Below are 25,452 nucleotides of genomic sequence, written 5' to 3' on the forward strand. Positions count from 1 at the left end.
CACCCACAGTGATACACGTGTTCACATCAGCCACTGGTGGTGGTGTTGGAGCTTAATATAAACTCTTCTATTGCCTTCTTCTATATGATACATTTGGGAAGGTGGGGTTGCTTTGTATTTCCCTAGCCTGGGAATAGTCATGGTACAGTCTTGAAACCCAAGCAGCCTTGGTCAGGGAAGGGAGGAAGCCAGGACTTGGGCTGTTGGTATGAGGACTGCCTTCTCAAAAAACATCTGAAAGAATGACACAGATGCTGGCACAAACAACCTTTATGCATGTGTAGATGATGGCTCCGTTTGTCCGTCTCTCCCTCCGAAATATTATCGGATGTGTCGCTACCTGTAGAATGAATGGAATCAAGACCAAATAGAGAAAGGCTGATGGAAAGATGCTAAGTGGCAAAAATGACCAAAAAAGAAAAAAAAATGTGTGTCTGTGTGTGTGTGTGTGTGTGTGTGTGTGTGTGTGTGTGTGTGTGTGTGTGTGTGTGTGTGTATATATATATATATATATATATATATATATATATATATATATATATATGTGTGTGTGTGTGTGTGTATATCTTTCATTCTGGTTTTCTTACTTTTGCATCATAAATAATTGATGTGTGAGTGAATAAAGTACCAGATGTAGACAGTCTTAGCAGATAAGCTAATTAACACTTTTATAGATAAGGGAGTAAATTATTTCAAGGGAGGGGACAATGAGGCTATGGATGATAGAGGGGGATGGACTGAGAGAGGTAGTGAAAAAGTAGGACTGTGAATGAATAAAGTGTTAAATAGTCATGAAGTTAAAGAAGGGCAATTTACCAAATATTGCCAATAAAACTATATTGAGAGCGCTGGTCTAATAACATCTTGGCATGGCATCCACTGGCACCATTGATAACTTGATTAATCTACTAACCATTGTATTCTTCCCCAAGGGGTAGGCCTGTAATGCTATTGCATAGACCATCCTCAGGTAAGCCTAAGGGCAGTTGCAGACAGATATGGAACCAATAAAACCAATCATGCTAGCTGTTTTGTTTAGAAAAGCAAGCTAACTGGTTTTCATTTTCTATAAAATCCATACTTTGGAGACTTCAGGAGCAAGTTCAGTTAAATAAACTACAGTCATGCTGTATAATGACTACCTCTACTACTCCTGACACTTATTGGGTGAGAAATGAACAAGTTATTAAAAGCGATTAAAGATACTAAATGAGTGAAATCAAGAAAGGGTAGACGAATGTCCATCAGATGACTGGCTGGCACAGCTTCAGCTTGGGGAGACAAAAATGGGGGGAAACACCATTTTAGATTTGATTCCAGTCCTTTAACAGAAGAAAAAACTTCAAAAGCTAAATATGTCCAAGACAGTGGGATGTAATGGCACTTACTGCACAATTCTTGGAGAATTAAAAGGAGAGCTAGTAGTGCCACTTAGCAAGAGGAAGGTACATTTCCTGAAGACTGGAATAGGACAACTATGATTTCCCTTCACAGGAGTAGAATAAAAGGACTTGTTAGTTTGTCTAAAGGAACTGTTGCTTAAATAAATGTTTGGAATCTCAAGCATCTGGAATGTATTGGGGCATGCAACACATATGCATAATTCTTAAAATAATTGTCACCGTTACAACATTTAGAGTCATCTCTTTGTCAAGCGGTCTAGTCTCAATCAAAGCTGATTTGGCTGATAGTACTTCCATAACCATCTCACCACTTTTTTCTATATCTTTGAATTCAAAATGTTATATGGCATCGAGAGGGACCAAAATAAGTAGTTTCATCATTTGTGTTAGAATGATGGAGCTACAGCTGCAGCAGTCTTTGTCTGTATATGGAAGACATCCTGTCAAGAAATGGTAACTGTGGATCAAGAAGATGTAATTTATTCACTACTACAGGCAGTATATCCAAGAAGCCTGAAAAGGTGAAATGTGTTTTATTTCTGTATTTCACAGTGGGATCTGAGTTTAAAGTGGGAAGGAAAATGAGTATTGTAGTGAAGACACACGTTTCAGAGTTATGTGAGCCAAGAAAAAAATGTGCCCTATAGCTGCCATTTTATCTTTACAACGTGACAAGGTCCCACAGAGATTCTCTTGATTACGTTAATGACTCAAACCAAACCAAAGACTGAGTTTACTGAATTACATGATTCATCTTTAAGTGATAAAATCATGTTTGGTATCAGCAATGCTGTGAGTAGTAAATACTGCCAAACAGTTTTGATATTAAATGAGGTGACTGACATATGCAGGGCAAATTAAATTGGTACTTCACAGTTGGAAGACCTCACAGAGGAGTTAGAACTGCATACATTTGTCTTTGGGACAAGAAAGTTGTGAATTGGTATAGAGTAAAACAGCATGGTAAATCTATCATTAAGTTGTGTATGAGGAGTGGCATGGTAAATCTATCATTAAGTTCTGTATGAGGAGTGGCTATAAGCATGATAGAAATGTTCAGTGATTTATTATTTGTAGAACTTGTAGAAGGAAAGGTTATTTTGCAAACTAAGTGACCAAAGTGAATGTTCAAGTGAAAAGAAGAGATTTGATGGAACAAAGCAATGAAAGTGTACACAAAGCTAACAATGTTAAAAAAGTGACACTAAGAATTTGTGGCAAGAGGATTAGTCAAAAATCTGGGGATGACTGCTGAGTTAATAAAGTGGTTTTATAAACTAGACAAAGTTACAGAATATAATTTAATGTCTGCTCAAATGTCAAACCATTGAATCTGAAAGACATTAACATGAAACTGTCTAATGATATATTGCTTACTCAAATCAGGTGTTAAAATCACTGGATCATAAAATCCTTACTTGTGAATGTAAAAATAAAGGTGAGAAAGAAAGACATATGAGAAGGAAGTAAAGGGAATTATTTATAGAGATTGTGAAGACTGGTAGAGAAGGAGTGAAGGCTGCCAGCCTAGCCAGATAGAATTGTGCAGATAATTCTATCATTTGTAAATATAAATGTAAATTAGAGGCTTGTTTCTTAAATGAAAGAAAATACTAAAATGTTGAAGTTCAAGATTGTAGCAACATTGCCATCTGCTGTAAGGAAAACTAAGTCAAGCATTTCAAATCTTTCTTTTGGAGTTAAAATGGTTTCAAATCTATCCTTTGATATGTAGAGCTCAGAGTCAGCCTGTCTGGGCTAGCACATTCTTTCTGTTGTTTTAACTTAAGGAATAATAACTAGAGTGTACATGTGAAATATCTTTTATTGTTGTAGCTTCCTGAGCAGGTGTTAGCTTGCTAAATAATGTAGCCTTTTGGCCTGGGAACCCCAGGCTAAGTGTCAAAATGATGTAATGTGTATACTGGGAAACCTAAGTGTCCAGAATTATGTAATCTGGGAGGGCCCAGCAGAAATGTTTGTTAGTGATTTTAAAAACTATTGCTCAGAGAGAGACTGTAAGCATTTTGATCTTGGACATTCATCTCATCAGCACTGCCTTATGCTCTGTATGTAAGTAGGATTTTAGCACTGTGTTTTCTCTTATGAATAGTTAGGAATTAGAAAAGATTAGACTAAGTGTTTTTCTGTTATGTCAGAACTGTACTACTGAATTATTTTAATTTTCTGTGTGATCTCTGAACTCTTGAATAGCATTGTGGTATAATAGTATTGTCTTGTGTTTTTAGTATTTATTATTAAATATTTTAAACCCTTTCAACTGTGGCTGGCTTATGTAGAGATAAATTAAGCTCTAGAGTACATTGCATGCTTATAAGTGATCCTGTACTAAGCCCTTTCAGTAAGCCTTGATTACTTAGTTACACTACTGTTGGATAATAATATTGCACAGTAATAATTGGACACCCTTTTAAGGGCCTTTGGGTAGCTGATAATTATTAGCTGGTGGTGGCAGGAATTACTGCCGTATAGTCTGGGCATAGGGGCACAGTTGGAGAATCTGTGTCAGCTTTTCCCAGGAGTGTCTGTGAAGTTGTATAAATACTTATCTCAAAGTGTGTGTGTGTGTGTCAGCTACTCGGGCAAGGACACGAAGCACTGGTTGGGCAGAGAGTTTACTGGAGGTTAGCTTGCCAGCTAGGCTGAGATCTGGACTCTATAGCTGTGCCAGTGGGGAGTCTTATTGGGAACCTGGAGAGCAAGGGAGCTACCAGCCCCAGTCTGACTGTGATCTCTGTGTGCTCTTAAGGGAAATTGCACTTTACTGTGTGTATTTGTTATCCTTTCCTCATATATGAGACACCCTCTCTGGTGTTAATGGTGAGGATTGAGGCTCCTTGATTGCTGGGCCAGGGCACGGGCGTCACATATTAATTTGTGGCAATGGTTGGGATATCCTCATATTAATTGGTTTGCAGTGGTGGGATCCACTTCACATACTAATTGGGGGGCATTAGTGGGATATCCACGTCACATATTAATTAGTTGGCAAATACTAATTGGCTTGTAATGGTGTGGGTAGAGTGAATCCTGTAGCTTATGTACAGTGATCTGTGAATGTGTTTTGTACTCTTAAAACAGCCACGCATTGAATACTCAGAGTTCAGATCACAATTGTTTTATTTCTTTTGTTAGCTTTCTGAGTCAGGGTGAGCAGGCATCATGTCAGCAGAGGAGTATGGAAAGCTGACAAGGAGCCAGCTGGTGGAGATGTGCCAGGCTAGGGGACAGGTGCATGGAAACCTGACTAAGGCAGACCTAATTGTAGCCTTGATTACAGCTGCATCAGAAAACAGCATCCAGGAGGACAATCAGACTGGCAGTGGAGATGCAATATCCTCAGAGAATGGTTAGCTCACCCTTTCTGCGAAGGACAGTCAGACTGGCAGTGGAAATACAATATCCTCGGAGAATGGACAGCTCAACCTTTCTGCAGTGGACTTAAAAATCCAGCTGGAGCTAAAGCGACTTGAGTTGGAGGTCAGGCATTTTGAGATAGAAGCCGAAGAAAAGGAGCGTCAGAGGCATGAGAGGGAAATGCTGACTCTTCGCCAGAGTCATGGAGGTAATAGGGAAGGGAGTAACTGGACCCCAGAAGCACAACAGGTCAGTAAATTTCTTCTGCAATTTAAACAGGGGGATGATTTTGATAGTTTCATTCACATGTTTGAGAGGGTATGCAAATAGTATAGTGTTGACCAAAGGCTCTGGGTATGGTTCCTGACCCGCTTACTCCATGGGAAAGCTGTAACTTATTTGTCAAAAATGCCTGACGCTGTCTGTTTTGATTATACTGCTGTAAAAAAATGTCTTTTATAATGTTTTAAGCTAACACCTGAAATGTATAGGAAAAAGTTTTGTGAGCATAGACGCAAGGCAGATGAAAGTGTGTGTGAATATGTTGCTGAACTGAGCACTTATTTTCATAGCTGGGTGAGGGGATGTCAGGTCACCACTTTTGAAGGGCTGGCAGACCTTTTGGTGAGGGAACAAGCCCTTAGCACTTTGCCTGAGGACATGAGGATCTGGTTAGCTGATAGACAATGTATAAAAAGTTGTCACTGCTGAGATGTAGAAACACTTGATATTTTATTATTCACACAAAAGATTAAAAAGTCCAACTGATTGAGCGCTTTCTTCCCTCCTATAGGGATTTCATCAGAATCAATGAATATTCCCATGTTCCTCTATTTATACCCACTTACTGTGACATCACCAGTAATGAATGTAACAAAATTCATTAATATTAACAAGTTCATTAATATTAAATGGGTTTCTAACCAATATTTAAAAGTATGTAATACATTTTTTGCAACATTTAAAACATTTAAAATATAATTATCACAACATTTGTACATTATGTTAGGACTTTATGTTACAAAAGTAATAATATAAATATTAAAATCGTTTCATTTATTTACTGTATGAAGCTTTTTTATTTAAAATAGGTTTGATAGAAATAATTTCATTTAAGCCTGGCTTTCGCCCAGCTTGTAACTTAATTTGCCACCATGTTTCTTTCTCTTCTATGTAGCTTCTATAATCACCACCCCTTGGATGTTCATCGTGCATACAGCTGCAGTAATCACAGATGGGTTCTCTGCCGTCAGGCGGGTCCTCGGTCGGCCGAATTCCAAAGTCTAGGTCCGGCGTCGGTTGTTGTCGCTTTCTCTCCTGATGTCAGTGAGGCCAGAGTATATAAGACACAGCCGACGCCATGTTCTTCTGTCTTTTTTGCCGTGCGGTGCCCGAAGCAGAAGCAGTTCACAAGTGCCGGTCGGCCAGCTCCTGAATTACGAAAAAATTGGAAACCGAAGTCTTCATTAAAGCTAAGTACCCCGTTGGGGAAACTTTTCTTGCCTCAGACCGATGTCAGAAAAAGTTAATAATTGTATTTCTTGTGGGAAGCAAATACCGCATAAGGATTTCCATTCCCTCTGCATACCTTGTTTAGGCCCAGACCACGACGTCTCGGGCTGTCGCTTTTGCACTACTTTCAATAAACGCACTATTAAGCGTCTGGCGGAGTTCGCCCAACACTATTTTGGTAAAGCCTTTGATTATAAAATGTCGTAGGAAACTCCGACTACCGTTTTGTCCAAAAAACGCAAGGACAAGGACCGACACGTGAGGTCCGCGGTCCCCACCGACACCACACCAAAACAGGCTACACGTGGTCCGGTTCTCAGTGAGATGCCTTTGCAGTCCCTGACTACCGACGACACTCCTTTGGCGGTGTCCTCTGTACCTGAGACCGCAGGTACCTCGGCCCTTTCCCAGACTACAACCACCGAAGCCATTGCTAATGTTGAGCCTCCTAATGTGGACAGGTCCACTTCCACCCATGGTGTCTTTAGACCCTCATCTTCTTTTTCTATTAAGGCCTTTACTAAATCCAAAGCAGCCAGGCATCCCAAGAGGCCTGTTGCACAGGGCCCATCTCCAGGCCCCATGCCTAAAAAACAGATGCTTAAAATGGCTGAGGATTTAATTACTCTTATCAGGGGTTCTCAACCCCCTCCAGACAAGAGACCCAGAGTGGAGGAAGATTCTCCCTCTTCTGATCAGGGCTCCATTTTATCAGAACATTCTGATGTAGAGGAACACTCTTACTCCCCTTTTGAGGAATCAGATGCAGTGCAGTCCATTCCTTCTGTATCTCCTCCTGAGGATTTTTCCTTTGGGGAAACCTTGCACACTTTAAGGGAACACTTCCATTGGGAAGGCCAAGACTTTTCCGATTCAAAGAAAAGACTTAGGGAATTTCTTTTGTTACCTCAACACAGACCTCTGGCTATACCTCCTGTTTTGGACATACTTGATGATGTTTATTCGGAGGCTTGCCTTAACCCGGATTCCCTGCCTCCTGCACCAGTCAAACCTGATAGGTACTACAGAGTTCCTAACTCTCACCAATTTCTCTACAAAAGCCATAATGCTGACCCTGAAACCATTTCTCAAGGCCCCAAGGGATTGAAGGCCTCTACTGCCAAGAATCCACTTCCTGCCGAAAGAGAGTCAAGATCCTTAGAAAGGTGGGGAAAAAGGTATATACCTCGGCCACCCTAGCCATGAGGGCCTTAAATTGTCAGTTTCATATGCTTAAATATCAACAGTTCTTGTTATCACAATTAAGGAATAAAATGTCTCAACCTGAACAACCAGATTTGAAGGAGTTGCAGGATATGATGCATAGTGCAGAGCAAGTGGGTAAACACACCTTACAATGTAGCTATGATGCCCTAGAGGCCTCAAGTAGAGCGGCTGCTACAGGATCAGTCATTCGTAGACATGCCTGGCTTAGGGAGCAAAACTTGCCTGATCAGGTGAAAGCTAAACTTCTAGATGCTCCTTTACAAAAGGATGTGCTGTTTGGTACTAATGCTGAGGAGATATTACGGAAAATGGAAGAAAAAGCCAAATCTATGCAAACTGTCAAAGCTTTTTTACAGGTCCAAACACCACGTTTTAGTAGAAATTGGCCTTCAAAAAACTGGTCCTTTCCAGCCACTGACAAGCCCCAAAGAGGTAGATACAGACGCACAAGGGGCAGAGGGCAATCACAAGGATCATATAGAGGCCGACAATGGCAAACTCCAGCACCAAGAGGTGGCGAAGACAGTGCACAACAATACAGGAAACAAACCCAATGACTCCCTCATTTCCATGCCAAGCAGGTCTCAGCTGGCAGCACCTTTGGGAGGAAAGCTAGCATTATTTGCAAGAAATTGGCATATTGTCACAACAGACAAATGGATCCTGGACATTATAAACAGAGGCTACAAATTTCAATTCCACACTCTTCCAAAAATGAGAGGCATGCCAAACCTGCCACACAATCAAAGGGCAGAGGCACAACTACAAATTTCAAAGCTCATAAGCATGAGAGCTATACAAGAGGTACCTACTCACGAACAAGGTCAAGGTTTTTATTCAAGACTTTTTCTGGTACCAAGGAAAGGAAACGACTGGAGACCCATTTTGGACTTATCCATCCTAAACACATTTTTACTCGTACCAAAATTCAAGATGCTCACATTACAGCAGCTTATTCCCATGCTGGGCAAAGAGTTTTGGCTGGTAACATTGGACCTCAAGGAGGCATACCTGCATGTCCCAGTCAGACAAAGCTGCAGAAGATACCTCAGATTTCTTGCAGGTTCAATCCACTATCAATTCTCTGCATTGCCCTTTGGCTTATCTACTGCGCCCAGAGTATTCACAAAGTGCCTGGCATCAGTGATTGCCTACTGCAGACTTCAAGGGATACAAATTTACCCTTATTTGGACGACTGCCTGATCCAAGCGGACAGCAAGCACATACTTCTGGAACATCTGGCTTATGTAACACGGTTACTGCATTCTCTGGGATACACAATCAACAAAGAGAAATCCAGGCTAACACCATCTCAGAAAATAATTTTCCTGGGTGCCAACTTGGACACAAACACCCAGATGGCCTATCTTACGCCAGAAAAACAGGGGCAACTAACTCAGTACTTCAAAATACTAGCAAAATGTACCAGGCTTACTGCAAGGAAAATCCTGCAGGCTCTGGGCTTCATGGCATCTTGCATTCTTTTAATCCCATGTGCAAAGCTGCATATGAGGAAACTTCAATGGTACCTAAAAAACCTATGGTCTCAACACAGTCACAGTTTGGAAACAATAATACCAATAATTCCATGTTTGCAAAAGGAATTTCTATGGTGGGCCCAAGCATGTCAAGCAAATACAGGTCTTCCATTCTGCAAGCCTCAAGTAAATCAAGTCATCACAACAGACGCCTCAGATTATGCCTGGGGGGCGCACATGACGGACAGGTGCATTCAGGGCAAATGGTCCCAAAAGGAAAAGCACCTTCACATCAATCAAAAAGAAATGCTAGCAGTAATAAATGCAACTACAGCTTTCAAGGACCTCCTGCATCCAGGACAATTACTGATAAGAACAGACAACACCACAGTAATGGGGTACATAAACAAACAAGGAGGAACACATTCATACCCCTTGTGCAGACTAGCCATGACTCTTTGGAACTTGGCTCTGGAATGGCAAATCGAACTTCAAGCACAGTACTTGCCAGGATTGGAAAACACATTGGCAGACAATCTAAGCAGAAATATGACAGATCCACACGAATGGAAGTTGCATCCTCAGGTGTTTACAGAGATAATCCAAGCGTGGGGAAGGCCAGACATAGATCTTTTTGCCTCCCACAGGAATCATCAATTGGAAAAGTTTTGTTCGAGGACCTTTCATCCAAAGGCCTGGAGAGTGGACGCCCTTTCATTCAGTTGGACAGCATGGACAGTTTACGCATTCCCACCTCTCCCTCTCCTGCCCAAGGTGCTTTTGAAAGCAAGAGCAGACAGACCGAAGATGATACTGATTGCTCCAGATTGGCCAAGGCAACACTGGTACCCGCTCCTGAGGAGCCTAACACATACTCCTCCCTGGTCCCTGCCTCTAATGCCTCTTCTGCTGACTCAGCACAGCTACAAAATTCTTCACAGTCAGCTGAAAACACTCAATCTCGCTGCATGGAAAATTCCTTAACACCACAACAGACCCTACTCTCCAAGGAGGTGCAGGATGTCATTTTGGAGGCCAGAAGGCCATCTGCTAGAAAAGCTTACTCCGCAAAATGGAAGCGGTTTTGCTCTTGGAATGAGAAAAAAGGCCAGGACCCTAGAAAACTGAACTTGCCTCAGGTATTACAGTATCTAGCTGAGCTGCTGAACAGTGGACTTTCATTTTCTTCCATAAAAATCCATGCCTCAGCCATTTCTGCAGAATTCAACACGGATCCTCCTTTATTTTCTCACCCACTCTTATGACAGTTCCTCAGAGGGGCTAAGAATATAAGACCACCAAGGAAACAACCAATACCAGCCTGGGATCTTAATTACATACTAGAAAAATTAACATTGCCTCCTTTTGAACCAGCTGCCTCAACAGATTTGCAATATTTGTCCTGGAAAACAGCCTTCCTTCTGGCTATCACTTCAGCTCATAGGGTTTCGGAACTACAGGCCCTCATGGCGGTGCAGCCCTTTCTCATCTTCTATCAGGACAGGGTTTCCCTTCGTACCAACCCGTCATTTATGCCTAAAGTGGTATCCAGGGTAGCTTTAAATCAAGCCATACACCTACCTACCTTTTACCCCAATCCTCAAAACAAAGGGGAAAGGCTGCTACACTCTTTAGACATCCATAGGCTGCTACGTTATTATTTGGACAGAACAAAGCCCTTCAGGAAATCAGAACAACTCTTTGTGTCCTATGCTGTAGGGACTCAAGGGAAGCCAGTTACCAAGCAGACTATTTCAAAGTGGATAGGCCACTGCATACGGTTTTGTTATTCCTATCATGGGAAATCTGTTCCTACAGGCATCAGATCTCACTCCACCAGGGCCATAGCTACCTCTACAGCCTTCCTCAGAGGAGTTCCTACCAGAGATATTTTGGAGGCAGCCACTTGGAGTTCTGTACATACCTTCACAAAACACTACCACCTGCCTTTATATTCCAAAACTAGAGCAGGCTTTGCCACTGCTGTGTTTCAGGGCATTCTGGCTCAACCCAGTTCCTCCTAGTACCTACCACCCTGTGCGCAGCTTTGGGACTCTACCCATCTGTGATTACTGCAGCTGTATGCACGATGAACATAGTACAGTTTTGTACCTACCATAAATGTAGATGTTCGAGTGCTAATACAGCTGCAGTACAGGTTTCCCTCCCTCCTTCCCCACTTGGTAAAGGCATGGGGCATAACCCCCTCTTCATACAACTTGACTGGTTTATCCTTCTATGGTTTATTTGCTTGCAACTTCTGATTTTGGATTATATTGCATTGCATGTATATACATATAAACATAATTTATGTATTGCCTTCCTTCTGGGGGCACCTGACATCTGGGGCAAGAAAGACTGAAGAACATGGCGTTGGCTGTGTCTTATATACTCCGGCCTCACTGACGTCAGGAGAGAAAGCGACAACAACCGACGCCGGACCTAGACTTTGGAATTCGGCCGACCGAGGACCCGCCTGACGGCAGAGAACCCATCTGTGATTACTGCAGCTGTATTAGCACTCGAACATCTACATTTATGGTAGGTACAAAACTGTACTTTCCTTTGTGACTTTTTCTAAAATCCCAAAATGAAATTCTTTAAAATCCTTACACATTGTGGAGTGTTTATATAGTGCCTTATTCAAGTTATTTGTGGTTATCTGATATGTATGTTCGTAAATCCTGTCCTTAAGCCTACGTTCTGTTTTTCCCACATAAAAGGCTGGACAGGATTTGCAGATAGCCAAATACACTATTCCTCTGGTTTGACAGTTCCCTTTGACGAAATTTATTGTGGATAACAATGTATTGTCTAAAATTATCTGATCATTACTAAATATGTATTTACATTGGGAGCAATGTCCACATCTTTTAGTTCCACCATAAATTTTTGTGTCTTTTGTACTTTCAAAATTCTTCTTTAAATTTGGCCCTACTTTGTAAACAAAATTTGGTTTATCACCTCCGATACCCCATAATTTCTGATTATTTTTAAGAATAATCCAATTCTTCTTAATAATGTTTTCTACCTCTTTTGTTTACTACCATATGGTATGACCATAACCTTTTCAAATCTAGCATTTTCTAATTCTGTTATTTTTCTACTATTCTCAACACCCTTTTCATCACCCAATAATGGCTTATATTTATTGCCCCATTCTCCTAACACATATTCCTTATATTCTTGAATCACCTTTTTTGGATACCCTCTTTCTTCAAACATTTTACTAACCTGAGAAGACGCAAGTGGAAATATTTATGGAAGACTTAAATAAGCCAAGGTTAGAGGAAGATAAGGCTCAATAAGTTAATAGTTAAAATGGGAGACAATGAGATTAAAAATGACAATATGTAATCAAGAAACAGGGAAGTTTCCAGGAAAAGATTCTATTCATGTGGAAGTTTGAAAGCTATGAGGGGAAAAGTGATAAAGATTTGGAATGTCTTGTTTAATAATAATTTAACAGGGGGGACATTACCAGCATCTTGAAAGAAAGTTGCGAATGGCTGTGAATTACAAAGAGGGCGGAGACCCTTTAAATCCAGTTTCAGTTTTGAACCATGATTATGTCTGTGCTAGCTGGGAGAATGGCTAAGGTGTCATCAGACTGACAGATATGGATCATTGTTTAATTTTCTGAGAAGAGGTAAACGTTTGACAACATTAACAGAACAAGGATGGTTCAAAGAGAAGCTTTGTGCAAGAAGACCCCACTGTTGTCGATGGGTCCTGATGCAGAGTTGGCATTCAATAAAGGTAAGGAGTTTATGAGTAGGATAAAGGCAGCATTTGTGTTTCCTGAAAGAATAATGGGGTTAATTAGGAAGCTATATAAGAGCCAGAGGCAAGAATTAGAGTGGGAGGGTCCTTCTCCGACAAGATCAAGGCAAGGGTGGCCTCTTTCTCCCCTACTATTTGCCTTGTACTTAGAACCATTGGCAAGGAGAATAAGGGACTGACAGATTCAGAGGATACTCAAGAAAAAATTGCAGATATTATTTTGTATTTGCTGAATACAGAACAGGACATCTAAGGTGCTGTGGAACATTTTGAGGCAGTTTCAAGTTTTTTTTTTTTCGGGATATAAAATAAATGCCGATAAAGCAAATGCCATCACTGTAAACTGTGTTCTCACACATGAATTGTTGAATTGTTTCAACTGTGCTCATATTTATGGGAATATGGTGGGATGAAATGTTTTGGTGTTTGGATTAAAAAGGATTCTATTGTGGCATTTGGGATATGTGGGAAGAGACTAAACAAAGGATAATTCAAAAATTGAAAGGTTGGAGGCTCTTGGCTATGGGTGTGGATGGAGGAGTACAGGTGGTGAAGATGTTTCTTTCTTGTCCCTTTGGTGTTTATATACAGGCCAGGTATGTTTCTGTCAGCCAGGGGAGGAGTTTATTAAAGTTGGCAAGAATTAAGTGGGATAGGTTGTTTCTCCCCACAGAGCATGATGGTTTAGGACTACTAAATCTGTGGTGATGCTTTAGAGCTACACAGTTAAGAATCATAAACATAACACAAGCAGAAGATTACAAATCAAAATGGCAGACCTATAGCTGACTCATCTAGCATCCACTGCCCATTCCCATAGTACTCCACCCCTCAGTTCTTCAAGTGAAGAGCAAAAATAAAAAGGACCTTCTTTGTCTGTAGCAAGCTGATTAGCACTACAGCAGACCCACACCTCCTTGGGGATAAAAAAAGAAAGGGCTTTTGTGCCATTCATCTTTCTACTTCCTCCACGCCACCTCATCTGCTTAGAAAAGAGGGGAAAAAAACTTTGGCTTAAACTGTAGCAGGCCAGTTGGTACACTTATATCAGTCTGGTTTCTACTAGTTTGAAACTTGGCCAACACTGAAATTGAGAGGGAACATATTACCAATGAAGATGGCTTTAAGTAGGAACATAGAAGATAGGCAAGAGAGAGAGTTGGACTTTCTTGGAGAAAATTGGAAAAGTAACTAAGGTTGTGGGGGGAAATAACTAGGCCAAGAAAAGTCATGGAGTGGGATGAGGCCAAACAGAAGTTCCAGCTGTGGGTCGGACAATGCCTACTCTGCTAGGGATTGATATCAAAGTATGAGTAGGGAAAGAGATGGGGGAGTGTTGAATGAAAGACCAGGTCTGGTTGAGTTCATAGTTGTCTAGAACAGAAGCTGCAGTTAAAAAAAGGATAATTAATAGGACATGTAAAATAATGCTTGATAACTATAAGGATCAATCAGAACAGATTAAAAAAAGATTGGGAGATGAGTATGGAAAGGCAACATACAAAGAAACAATGAGAGGATAGTTATATGACTCCCAAGTATGCAACAAAATCTAGTTTTAAAAGTTTTGTTTGGAAGTGTTTCCATAGGTATTTTAATACCTCAAGTAGACAGACAGCAATTGCTAGAGGTGTGATGGGAAAGAAAGGGGTACTTGCAACAAGTTGGTACATTTTAAAAATTCCTTGCAGGGTACTTTGACCGACATGGGGGAGCAAATTATTGTAGCTAAGGAAATGTTTCTTTTGAGCTGGGATATAGAAACCGAATTGCCTAAGCACATTAAGACCTAAGTTTAATGTTGTTGGCTGACAAAAAAAGCAATTACTAGATACTGGAAATCCAAAGCTAAACCAACTGTATCAGAGTTATTGAATATCATAAAAGAAATAAAAGCATTGGAGGTGGGATCTTTAGAAAATGGAGGGAGCAAACTTACATATAAATACATGAAATTTGTGGGAACAGTACACCCAGAACAGTCACGAGGAGTGAAATTTCAGGGAATGCATGATTTGAGCAATCTATGTAATGTTATATTGAGTAATAATTATCTTTTATGTATAATTCTTGGAAAAGAAATTGAAATGATTTGGTGACTTGCATGGTTACTGACTTTAAGCCCCACAAAAATGTATATATATGTAGAAGCACAAGATCACAGTAAAATTTTCAAGAGAGAACATTATCCACATTGTACAGGAAGTAGTTTCAGTAAAGTCAAGAATAGTTTTTTTCTTGAGACTGAGCAGAAATTTTGTCAAATTAAGCTTGATTAGGAAATTTCTAAGCTGTGTATTTTGAATTTTCCTATGCACTAGAGCACTTCCTAAGTATTAATGTTACAAGTGCATTAACCTGTGGTGGAAAAGAGTATCACTGAGTGAACTCTTGTGTCTAAGGCTGATTGTATCACTTGCTGGACAAGTCTTAGTTTGGGGGCCTCTTACATTTGAGCATTCACAAATCTGGAATTAGACTCTGATTTACCTTGTGTGATGCTGTGTGCATGTCTGCTATCCACCTTTACTAGCCGTTGTCCTGTTCAGTTATTCTTGCGTAGCTGAAATTCATCCCTGTTCTATCTGCTGTACCTTTAGCTATGACAATGGTACCTTATTTAAATATCCTGGCGCTTTTAGGAGTTCATTGTGAAGTGTGACCCACCAGAATTTATAAAACCTTCAGATTCTTCTGGAACTCTGTGGATCATGTGCTGTTGCCCTCTTTTTGCAGTGTGGAGATGTGTAGCCCCTTGTTTTGTGCTTGCATAATCTGTTGCCTGCATATTACTGGATCACTGAACTGGATGCTTCTCACCGTATTGGTTGATTTGGTGGTCCTTTCTCAAATCCTAGACTGTTCTTCCATCTAACAATTTCACATTTTTCAATGGACTACTTCCTGAGTATTAACGATACTAGTGATTAATCTGAGGTGGAGTGAGAAATCACCAAGTGAATCCTGTTTGGCTGATCACTTCACTCTGTGGCCAAGCCTCTTAGTTTGCAAGCTTTTATATGTGCATCTTAAGAAATCTGGACTGTCTCTTATTTCCCTTAGCAGCACTGCATACCTACCTAATTGTACCAGTCATTGTCCTCTTATTTGTATAATTGAAATTGAAATCTATCCTGCTCCAGCAATTGTCAGTTTAACTTTGATAGAGGTGCCCTTTTCAAATCTGACTGTCAATGGTTAGTGGCTTTTATAAGCTGAATGTATAGTGTAATACACTTATAAAACTGCCTGCTTGTGAATGATAACTTGTCAGAACTAGTGTGTGGTTGCTGTCCTTGTTTGCCAGTAGCAGATCATCAAGACACAGCTTTTTCCATAGTGTGTGCATGATATACTAACTGACTGGCAATTACTGGATTAAAGAACTAGATGCTCTTCAGATTAAATCTCCAATTCAGTTCATTTAGTGATCAAACTCTTACATTCAAACCCCAGTGTCTTCCATCAGTCTTCAGCTCTGTTAATTATAGCAATAACTGTTAGCCATTCCACTGATCTCATCTATCCATATACAGTTCTCAAGAGTGTCTGTAGCGATCATTCTGTAGCTATTTTATTGTGGTTACAAGACTAAAAAGTTGGAGGAAAAAAAGAGATCCATTGCTCTTACTCTGTTTACTCAGAATAGGACACATCTAACAGAGTTGCCACTGTTAAACATGGGTCTGTCTTGTGCATTGGCAATTGATCTTGCAGTCCTAAGAGCAGTTATGTTAGCATGTACCGTCATAGAATCAAAAGAGATTGCTAGGCAATCGACCCAGAGGCCATTTTAAGCCTAGCCATTTCATCCCAATGTAATACCATGAAAATGCTAGTCAGTGTGACTGCCAATGTCCAGGAGGGTTATGGGCATTATCCCCGGTAAGAATTTACAGTGCTCCATTCACTCATCCAGGCTCCTCTTGAACAGTGTCATAAACTTGCTCTGTTTCATATGAATTGGTAGCCTGTTCCAAAGACACAGCAGTTGCTGGGAGATAAGTCTGTCCCTCCAGCATGTCATATTTAGGTCTCTGGAACAGGTAGCCCTATTCTCATTTGATAAGTGTGGGTTTTGGATTGCTCTGTAGGCCAGACATAAGTTTCCCGTAAAAAAGTCTATACAACGTGAAGTATAGTGACATGGGCTTTAGTCAGTCTGTGTAAGGCACATGCTGGACCCCTTGATCTCTGTTAGAAACCTTTGAGGTCTCTCCAATTGCTGCATGTGCTTTGTATGGTACATGTCAAATGCAGCATTATACTCAATTATGGGCTGGATTAGTGCCGCGTATAGAGGGGTTATAATCTCTTTTGCTCTTGAGGCAATGCTTTTATTATTCAAGTGTGCTACGTAGAAAGCTTTCCTTACTACATTACACACATGGTGGTCAAAGTTAAGGTTGCAGTCAACTTGTGATTCCAGGTCTCTTACCACTTCATGGGTACTTAGGGTATTGTTGTTGGTTTGATAGTGTGAAGGGACATTGTTTGTGCCAAAGGGAATGATGATGCATTTCTTTGTATTCAGTTTAAAACCGTGACTAATAGATCAGTCATTGGTTTGCATGAGACCCTCCTGAAGTATACTGACATCATCTGGAGATTCAATGATTGCACCTAGTTTGCAGTCATCTGCAAACTTGGTCAGCCACAACCCCTTAGTTTTGACCTGAACTTCAGAGAACTATATAACAAACAGTAGGGGACCCAGCACTGACCCATGTGGCACCCCGCTGGTAACAGGTCTGCTGCTGGTTGAAGTGGAGTCATCCACTTTGAGAGTGTATGTCCAGTTTGTGAGCCAGTTGACAACCCATCTTACAGTAAAGGGGTTTACATTTGGTTTACTAAGTTTATTGGTAATGCCTGAATGTGGGATTGTGTTGAAAGCCTTTGCCAAGTCGAGGTACGCTGTGTGCACAGATTTACCCTCGTCAGTGGCCCTGCTCACATTTTCAAAGAAGTCCACCAGTTTTAACAGGTAGGGTCTGCCCTTGATGATGCTGAATTGGGTAGTATCCAGGGTTTGGAGGTCGCCTGTGTCTTTATTTATGAGGTCCATAATGATACCTTCCATGACCCTTGGGGGAGGATCTATAACTGGATATGACTTGAATGGGGGTCTTACCCATTGTAACCTGGACTTGGATTAATTCCATGGAGTTGCCCAGTCTAATTAGATGAGAGGTGAATTTATCCTCAATATAGATAGAAACACCAGCTCCATTGGTTTTCACACATTCATTGTGTGGTCTAAAGGTGTGGAAGGCATTGTAGCCTTGCAAGGCCAGGGTACACTCTGAGGCCTTAAACCAGGTTTCTGTGACTGCACAGACATTTACATCTTCTAGCGATAGAAGTGCTTCCAGGGATTGCAGTTTTTGGTTTAAGTTTAGCATGTAGCAGCATGATCCTTATTTTGTTCTGGTTGGCTAATTTCATGTCGGTAATGTTGTTTTCAAGACCTTGCCTAAAAAAGGCACTGTGGGGAGGCAAGAGCCTTTGCCAGCAACCGAAAGCCTAGAGGTGCCAGGTGCAAACCGTCTCAGGCAAACCAGCGAGGTATGTCAGCCATTTTGAGGCTGACGGGAACTGGATCCCCTTTGAATGACACCAAAAACGAAGCCAGTTATTGAAATCAAAAATTTTTTGTTTATACTCCGGCATCAGTCTAGGTGACGGTAGTATGCTGTTTCCTCACTAAAGGAATATAGGGCATAAATGAGTTGTATGCAGGCTGCCAGAAAGCCCTATCCCTGCATTTTTTCTCCTACAGGCTGTTGAGTGGAGATTTATGCCTTGTATACAAGGCATCATCAAGCCCAATTTTGATGGATCTCTGCATGTACAGCAGAGCAAGAAAAGGAATCACTGAGTAGACTCTGCAAGTCAAATCAGTTAACTTGCTTGTGTCTGATAAAGAGTGTTTTTATTCAAGCACATCCATCCCTCCCCCCCACACTTCATTAAATACCATTATCACAGTTAAGGTGCTACTCCTTGTTTAAGTCACACACATTTTTCTAAATATTAATATAGTCTCTACTCCTCTTTTAGGTAGTGTCATCACTTTTGTAGATGACCTGGCAGTTTGCTTATTTATAGGTGTGTTTCTGTGCATTTACTCAGGAACCAGTTTAGCTTTCTTCAGCTGGTACTATAAATCAGAGACTGTAAAGTGGATTATACCTTTGTCAAGCTAGTGTTATAACTAAATTCTGGATGGAAAAGATGTCAGTCTGAACTTACAGGCAGTACCTAGCATTCGTAAATCTGGTGGTACTCAGTAACTGTCTGCAGTTGGAATAGTCAAGCCAGAGGTGCAATTGAATCCTGAGCTGCAGAGGTGCCATTCTACTGAGTAAGGCATATGTACTCCAGTATTCTGAAATCTGCTGTCAGTATCTGCCTGATAGTGGGATTCTGAGCTGTAAACACTAGTTTGAAGTAGTATAACTGTTTATCCTTAGGCTGTAGAGGCACTCCTGATTATTAACTGTAATATTTTAATTAGTGATCTTATTGGGTTTTTGTGACTAAAAAATGTACATTTATCCCAGAGAACCACTTTTGTACAAGCTGAGAATAAATGAGGGTAAAACAACCTTCTCCCCCGTTTCGTCATCTTCTGATGAATGTCAGCAGCTCTGGATGAGGATGGGAATTTTGTTAAAGTAATCACAGCTGAGAGTTCATATATGTTTGTATCCTATTGATACACACACACACAAAGTTGCAAAGTAAATCAATGACTTTGCTTTACTTGCCTTTAGTAAAACTGTTTAAAGTAGGCAGTATTGAACTTAACTGTGGCACACCTAACCCAGAGTTGGGCCCTGGCCTAATCCTTTGTAGGACAGCTATTATCAGATGATGTAAACTGCCTTACTAAACACTTTCAACATGAATAATAAATGAGCAGTGTTAGAGGTTTGGTTCTTACAGAACGAGCATGAGATTATTGCTGTCATAGAATTCGGTCTCAAAGAAGATATCTGACTTTATCAGTATATCGAATTCATCTACCATTGCAGTACAGTTTGCCTGGCCTAAGAGTGAGTATTGGTGTGCTTCTAGTAATTAAAAGAAAAGTATTGAGTCTAAGCTCTAAAATAAAAATTCATTCAAAGACTGCAATGCATATGTCTGTCAATGTGAATTATGATGGAAGGGTTCACTAAAGTTATATTTAAAAAGGTGTACATATTCCCTCTTCTCTATGAAGTTATTTAAGTCTACTTCCTGGAATATTACAGAAATATCTCAACAGTAATCTTATCCTGCTCACTTACTATAATCTTAATGGATGGGACCAAACTGGAAACAAATTAGAAACTATGGGTCAGAGTAGTAGCCCTTTATAATCTAACGCAATCTTTCAGTCGCCCTTCCAGAGCTAACTCAAGTACAAGGACCTGCTCCCTTCTAGAGGTCAAAATCATGAGTTAAATACCTTAGTGCATTGGTATTACCCAATTAACTGACCACCCCCATGTTGTATCCTACTGGTCAATTAAAAGCCCAAAGGTTGAATGTGTATTTGTTCCTTTGAGATCCATTTCTGAAAGCATGGAAACCTGACTGAAAGATTTGATTAATGCAAGCGTAGAGACAATTTTTAAGAAATCAAACCCAGGTGTAGTATGTGATGTCTTCCTTTTCCAGCATGTTTCAAACCAGAAATAACTTGTTACCTCTTAAGCTAGAAGTTAGAAAGAAAGTGAATGGCCATGGTTAACAGCTACTTTTAAGGCATATCTTTAAAAAAAACACAACCTGGTCTAGCACCATTAGAAAAGTAATATTAATAATAAATGTTGATACCTCTCGGCTAATATACGTATAAATGACTACATTGAAGTAAACGGAAATCTCCCTTTACGGAGATTTCTGTTTACCTCTTCGATATTCTATGGTTTCGCTGTTTACGTGTCGACAGTGTCAGATTCGACATTGTGAATGTTCGCGATTCTGATATAGACCCATTGAACTTATGTAAAACTGTTTCAGAATGCCATCAAGAGCCTGTCTGGAAAAGTTATCAAGGGCCTGTCTGGAGAAGTTACGTATCTTGTTAACCATGGCATAGAACTTATTATTGAGATCAAAAAGCATATCCTGACTGTACAAAATCAAATAGGCTTTTGTGATCCCGATACTACCCTTCCAGCCTTGTTTGTGCAAAGAGCAGAACCTTCATCATATCTACCCTTTCACTTTATCAAAATTTCTGCTACAGTGGTCCAAAAACATCTTACAGAGAACTTCTAATATTGTTTTCTCAAAATTACATTTCATTTTCTTAAGACAGCAAGATATAGTATAGGAAAGACCTTGGTTAAGCTACTTAATCTCATGCTTGTGAAGGATGTTGCCACATGCATTCAAACACACAATAATATGTCCCCATCCAAGGTCTCTTAACTCATTTCCATTTCAGGATTACAGACCTGTTGTTATGTCCTGCTCTTTAAATTGCTTCAGAGTATTGTATGTAACCAAAGCATTGCCTTCCCCAAAAATATAGCTTGCTGTGTCAGACACAACATGGTTTTAGTGAAAGCCAGATGGTTATAATGTCACTTTTTAGATTTTTTCCATTATGGAGAAAGGCCTTCTTATTGTTTTCAGAAGAGCATTTAAGTCATTAGATGATTCTCTTTCCTTATTGGTAAACTTAAAAAAAATGGAATTTGTTGACAGCCATTCCAAGAAGATTTAAAGCTGTCTGATAGACTACACTTTTTAAGTAATTTCTGGGTCCAAGTCATCAGATCTGAGCTGCATTCATATGAGAGTACTCCATGGTTTTACACAGGCACCACTTAATTTCTCCTTATTCATTAATGGCTTGATAAGTGATTTTCTACAGTTACAAGTAACGTTATATGCATAAATTTCTCCTTAAATCTGCAAAAATCTAAGTTGACCTTGAAAAGGAAATTCAGAAAGCTTTGGTGATAGCTACAGCAGATAAGCACTAACAAAACTGTGTACTTGACATTCAGTACTACTCAAAATCTCATACACCTTTCTAGCCTAATTTTCACCATCTTAGCTTTCCCATGTCACAGACATCACAATATATGTATCCCAAGGCCTGCCTGGATTCCTTACGTGCTTTTAAAGGACTTGTAAAGACCATTGTTGAAAAAGTCTTAAACAGACTACATGCTGCTATGAATTATCACATTTCCTAAGTTTTGAAGTCTAAGTAGCTGTTGGCAAAACTGTAATACACCTACTGCATTGTCACCCTTAATTTCTCAATCCAGCATGTGAATTCTTCAACAACTAAAGCAAAATCTGTATTTTACCCAGAGATCCGGAGTAAATCTGAACAAAATCCAAGGCATCCACTGTGTTCAACAAAAAATAAGTATATTTTAAGCTTGCACTGCAATTTTCTGAACTGTATTTGCTTAATTGCTGCTTCATTTTTGCTGTTTTACTGATGACTGTTTTTTTCTGCACTTTATGAGTTTCTAGTTCTGCTGTATTTCATAGCATAGGCTAGATTCAGATTTGCTGATTCTAGGCTGTTTGGTATTACTTGAGCACTAAAACCAGCCATCCTACATTAATAAGGTCCTCCTGCACCTTTGTGGCAGAAGTGTGTAGCCCAGGACCCATGTGAGTTGGGAATTGCTGAAAAAAAGCTCAGTTTGGGGCTTTCCTATTGGATATTTTGTGTTAAAGCTGTTTAACTTTGCTTGTGTTTAAGCCCCACTTTTGTGCATAACTGTGCATTACGCTGCAGGGTTTAGCACGCCCATGTATAGAAGCAAATGCTTAGAAACACAGTTTTCCATTGATGTCTGCTAGAGAACCCTCCTTAGCTCCACTGCCTCTGTGCACAATGCAGCTGCGCATTACTACCTACCGAGCAACTCAGTTGCGCATTCAGAGGCGTTGACGCAGTCTTCCACCCTTAGCCCTCCACAGAATAGCCACCTTTGTTATACTCGCAAGCAAACCCTGGTCCATCTAACCCATCCCCACTATGTACTACAGTATATACCTGCAATAATGGATGGACAGTTTCCCACCATTTCTCCAGCCAACCTGATTGATATGGGCATCCTGAGGCAATGTAGTAATTGCCTCATGTATACTGACAACCACTTCCTCCTAAAGCAAACAAACACAGCATGTGAGAGATGTAGCTATACCATGAAATTAGAATCAGTCCTGTCACATAACAATATACAAGACATACAACAGATTGTCCGCACACACATCTCCCCTCTCACACAAGATAAGGTCAAGACACATAAACCCACATATGCAGAGGTACTTACTAAGAGCCTACCAAAAGACCAGAAACTTCCCAAGTGCAAGCAACATACACATACTGGTACATGAACAGAATCCACCACTACACATAACAATACACATATCAGTGTCTCAACAATTAAGCCCCTAAGGCAAAATACCTCAAAACCTAACGTTCTGGTCATAGGCGACTCAGTAGTGAGACACACAGATGTCCCCCTCACATCATGAAAAGGTCATGGTCATCTGCCTGTCTGGTGTGAGGATCCATCAAATCATGCATGCACTCAAGTAACACAGCAACAAGTACTCTTATGACCCTGTCATAGTACATGTTGGTGCGAATGACTTGAGATCTACCTCTGTGGACTATATTATTTATTTATCATTTGTTTACTGTGGTAGTCTGACTGGAACAGAGCCTGTTTTCAGTGGAGGCCCGGGGAGAAGACCTCCACAAGATACAACAGAGTAATACATGCAATAAAGGTCATAACGCATCATAAAAAATTCATGGATATGTACATCATAGAGCAGACAAGCAAATCATTTTTGTCAGGATGATGCAAGGGCAACACTCAGAAATACAACATAAAACACACTGGTATACATACTAGGATATATACTAATATACTTGCAGAATATATGGTTACCTGCACTTATAGGTAAGAAACATCAATGCTACTCTTTAGTCAATATGATCTAAAATGATTTATTTGGTTACTGCTCCATTTGGGGTGGCTACATAAGTTATATACACTTCGATTGTGTCTTTGTAAATGGTTGTCTGTGTAGAAAGATATTTGTGAATGTACAGAAGTGATGCATATTCGTTGGTAGTGGGATGTACAGTTAGTCTGGACTAGTACATGGGCACATCCACTTATTTGTTAGATAGTTCCTAAGTTATTTTTTAAATTGAGATAGATTGGTTGGCATATTGTTCCAGATTTTAGCAATGTAGTTAATAGTATGAAGAATCACCTGCTGCATTGTTGAATTTCATATACTGAGTAAGGATTTGTTATTGGATTGGAGGACACGAGTGTTTGAGTAGGGTAGGAGCACTTGTTGAAGAGCGGGAGTTTTTTTTTCTTGGTTGGTGGATTAGCTTGTGGGTCATGATAAGTTGATTATAGGATAGGTAATGGGGTAGTTCTAGCCATTTTAATTTTTGTAGAGCAGAGCAATGGTGAAACTTGTGGGGGGGAGGGAGTTGGTGGTGAATTTAGCAATTTTATTATAGCAGTCTTCTAGTTTGGCCATATTAGTTTTTCCTAGGTTGACTAGAACGGGGGAGGCATAAAGTAGAGTGGATAGTAGGTGGGTCCTAGCAATAGCCTGTCTTGTGCTATTAGTGAGAAATGGCTTAATTCTATACAGGGCACCAAGTTTTATATGAGTTTTTTTGAATATCTCTGATATATGTATATCAAATTTTAACTCATTGTCTATAAGTACATCTAATAGTTTTGCTTGATCAATGGTTGTTATAATGGTATTATTGGAGGAGCACAGCTGGAATGAGATAGGGAGGTCACACATTTTTCTGGGGTGAAAAGCATGAGTTTAAATTTGGATAGGTTTAGTATTAACACTGATTCTGATAACCAGGCTTCAGTTGACAGGAAGGAAGGATCGTTGTGTCTTTGTTTTGAGCCCTTTAGAGTAGGGGCAGCACAGATGGCAGTAATGTCATTGGTGTATTATATAATTGAGGCTAGAGAAGTTAGAGTGCTACCCGTTTGTGAAAATACTGAAGAGTAGAGGGCCTAAGAATGATCTTTGGGGAACTCCCATGGTTACTGATAAAAAGGAGGAAAGGTCATGTTGCCATTTGACAGCTTGGTGACAGTTAAGTAGCTGTGGAACCATGTCAGTGATGCATGACTGAGCTTTAAGTTGGAAAGTTCGTTAAATAATTTTTGATGGGAGACCATATCAAAGGCATTGAAAAGGTCCAGGAAAATGGAGGATACTAGATTACCATTCTTTCTATGTTGGTTGATGGTGTTGGTGAAGTTAAGCAGGGCGCTTGTGGTACTGTGATATGAGTGAAATCTGTGCTGTATTACTAGACAGGAGGTTATTAGATAGAAGGTAGCGGAAAAGCTGTATATGAGTATATTTTTCCAATATTTTTGAAAGGGGTGATAAGATACCTATGGGTCTATAATTTGAGAATTCTGTAGAAGTACAACCTTTGTGCAGTGGAATTACGTAAGATATTTTCCAGAGTTTTGGAACATATTGTTTGGATATGGACCTGTTTATGAGGATGGAAACTGGGTAGGCAATTATGTCTGCTGCTAGTTGCATGAATTCAGAGGGCAGATTGTTGGCTACAAAGGTAGTGGGCTTTAATTTAGTGAGCAGTATTTTATGGTTT

At 40.1% G+C, this 25,452-nt stretch overlaps 1 protein-coding gene across 1 annotated transcript in view; it reads left to right on the forward strand.

The window, feature by feature from the left end:
* Positions 1–25,452, forward strand: part of FLVCR1 (FLVCR heme transporter 1) — a 927,801-nt gene that overhangs the window by 718,557 nt on the left and 183,792 nt on the right. The window lies entirely within an intron of this gene.

Source organism: Protopterus annectens, chromosome 1.part2 (genome assembly GCF_019279795.1).
Source record: "Protopterus annectens isolate FY-2018-M chromosome 1.part2, PAN1.0, whole genome shotgun sequence".
Lineage (NCBI taxonomy): Eukaryota > Metazoa > Chordata > Ceratodontiformes > Protopteridae > Protopterus > Protopterus annectens.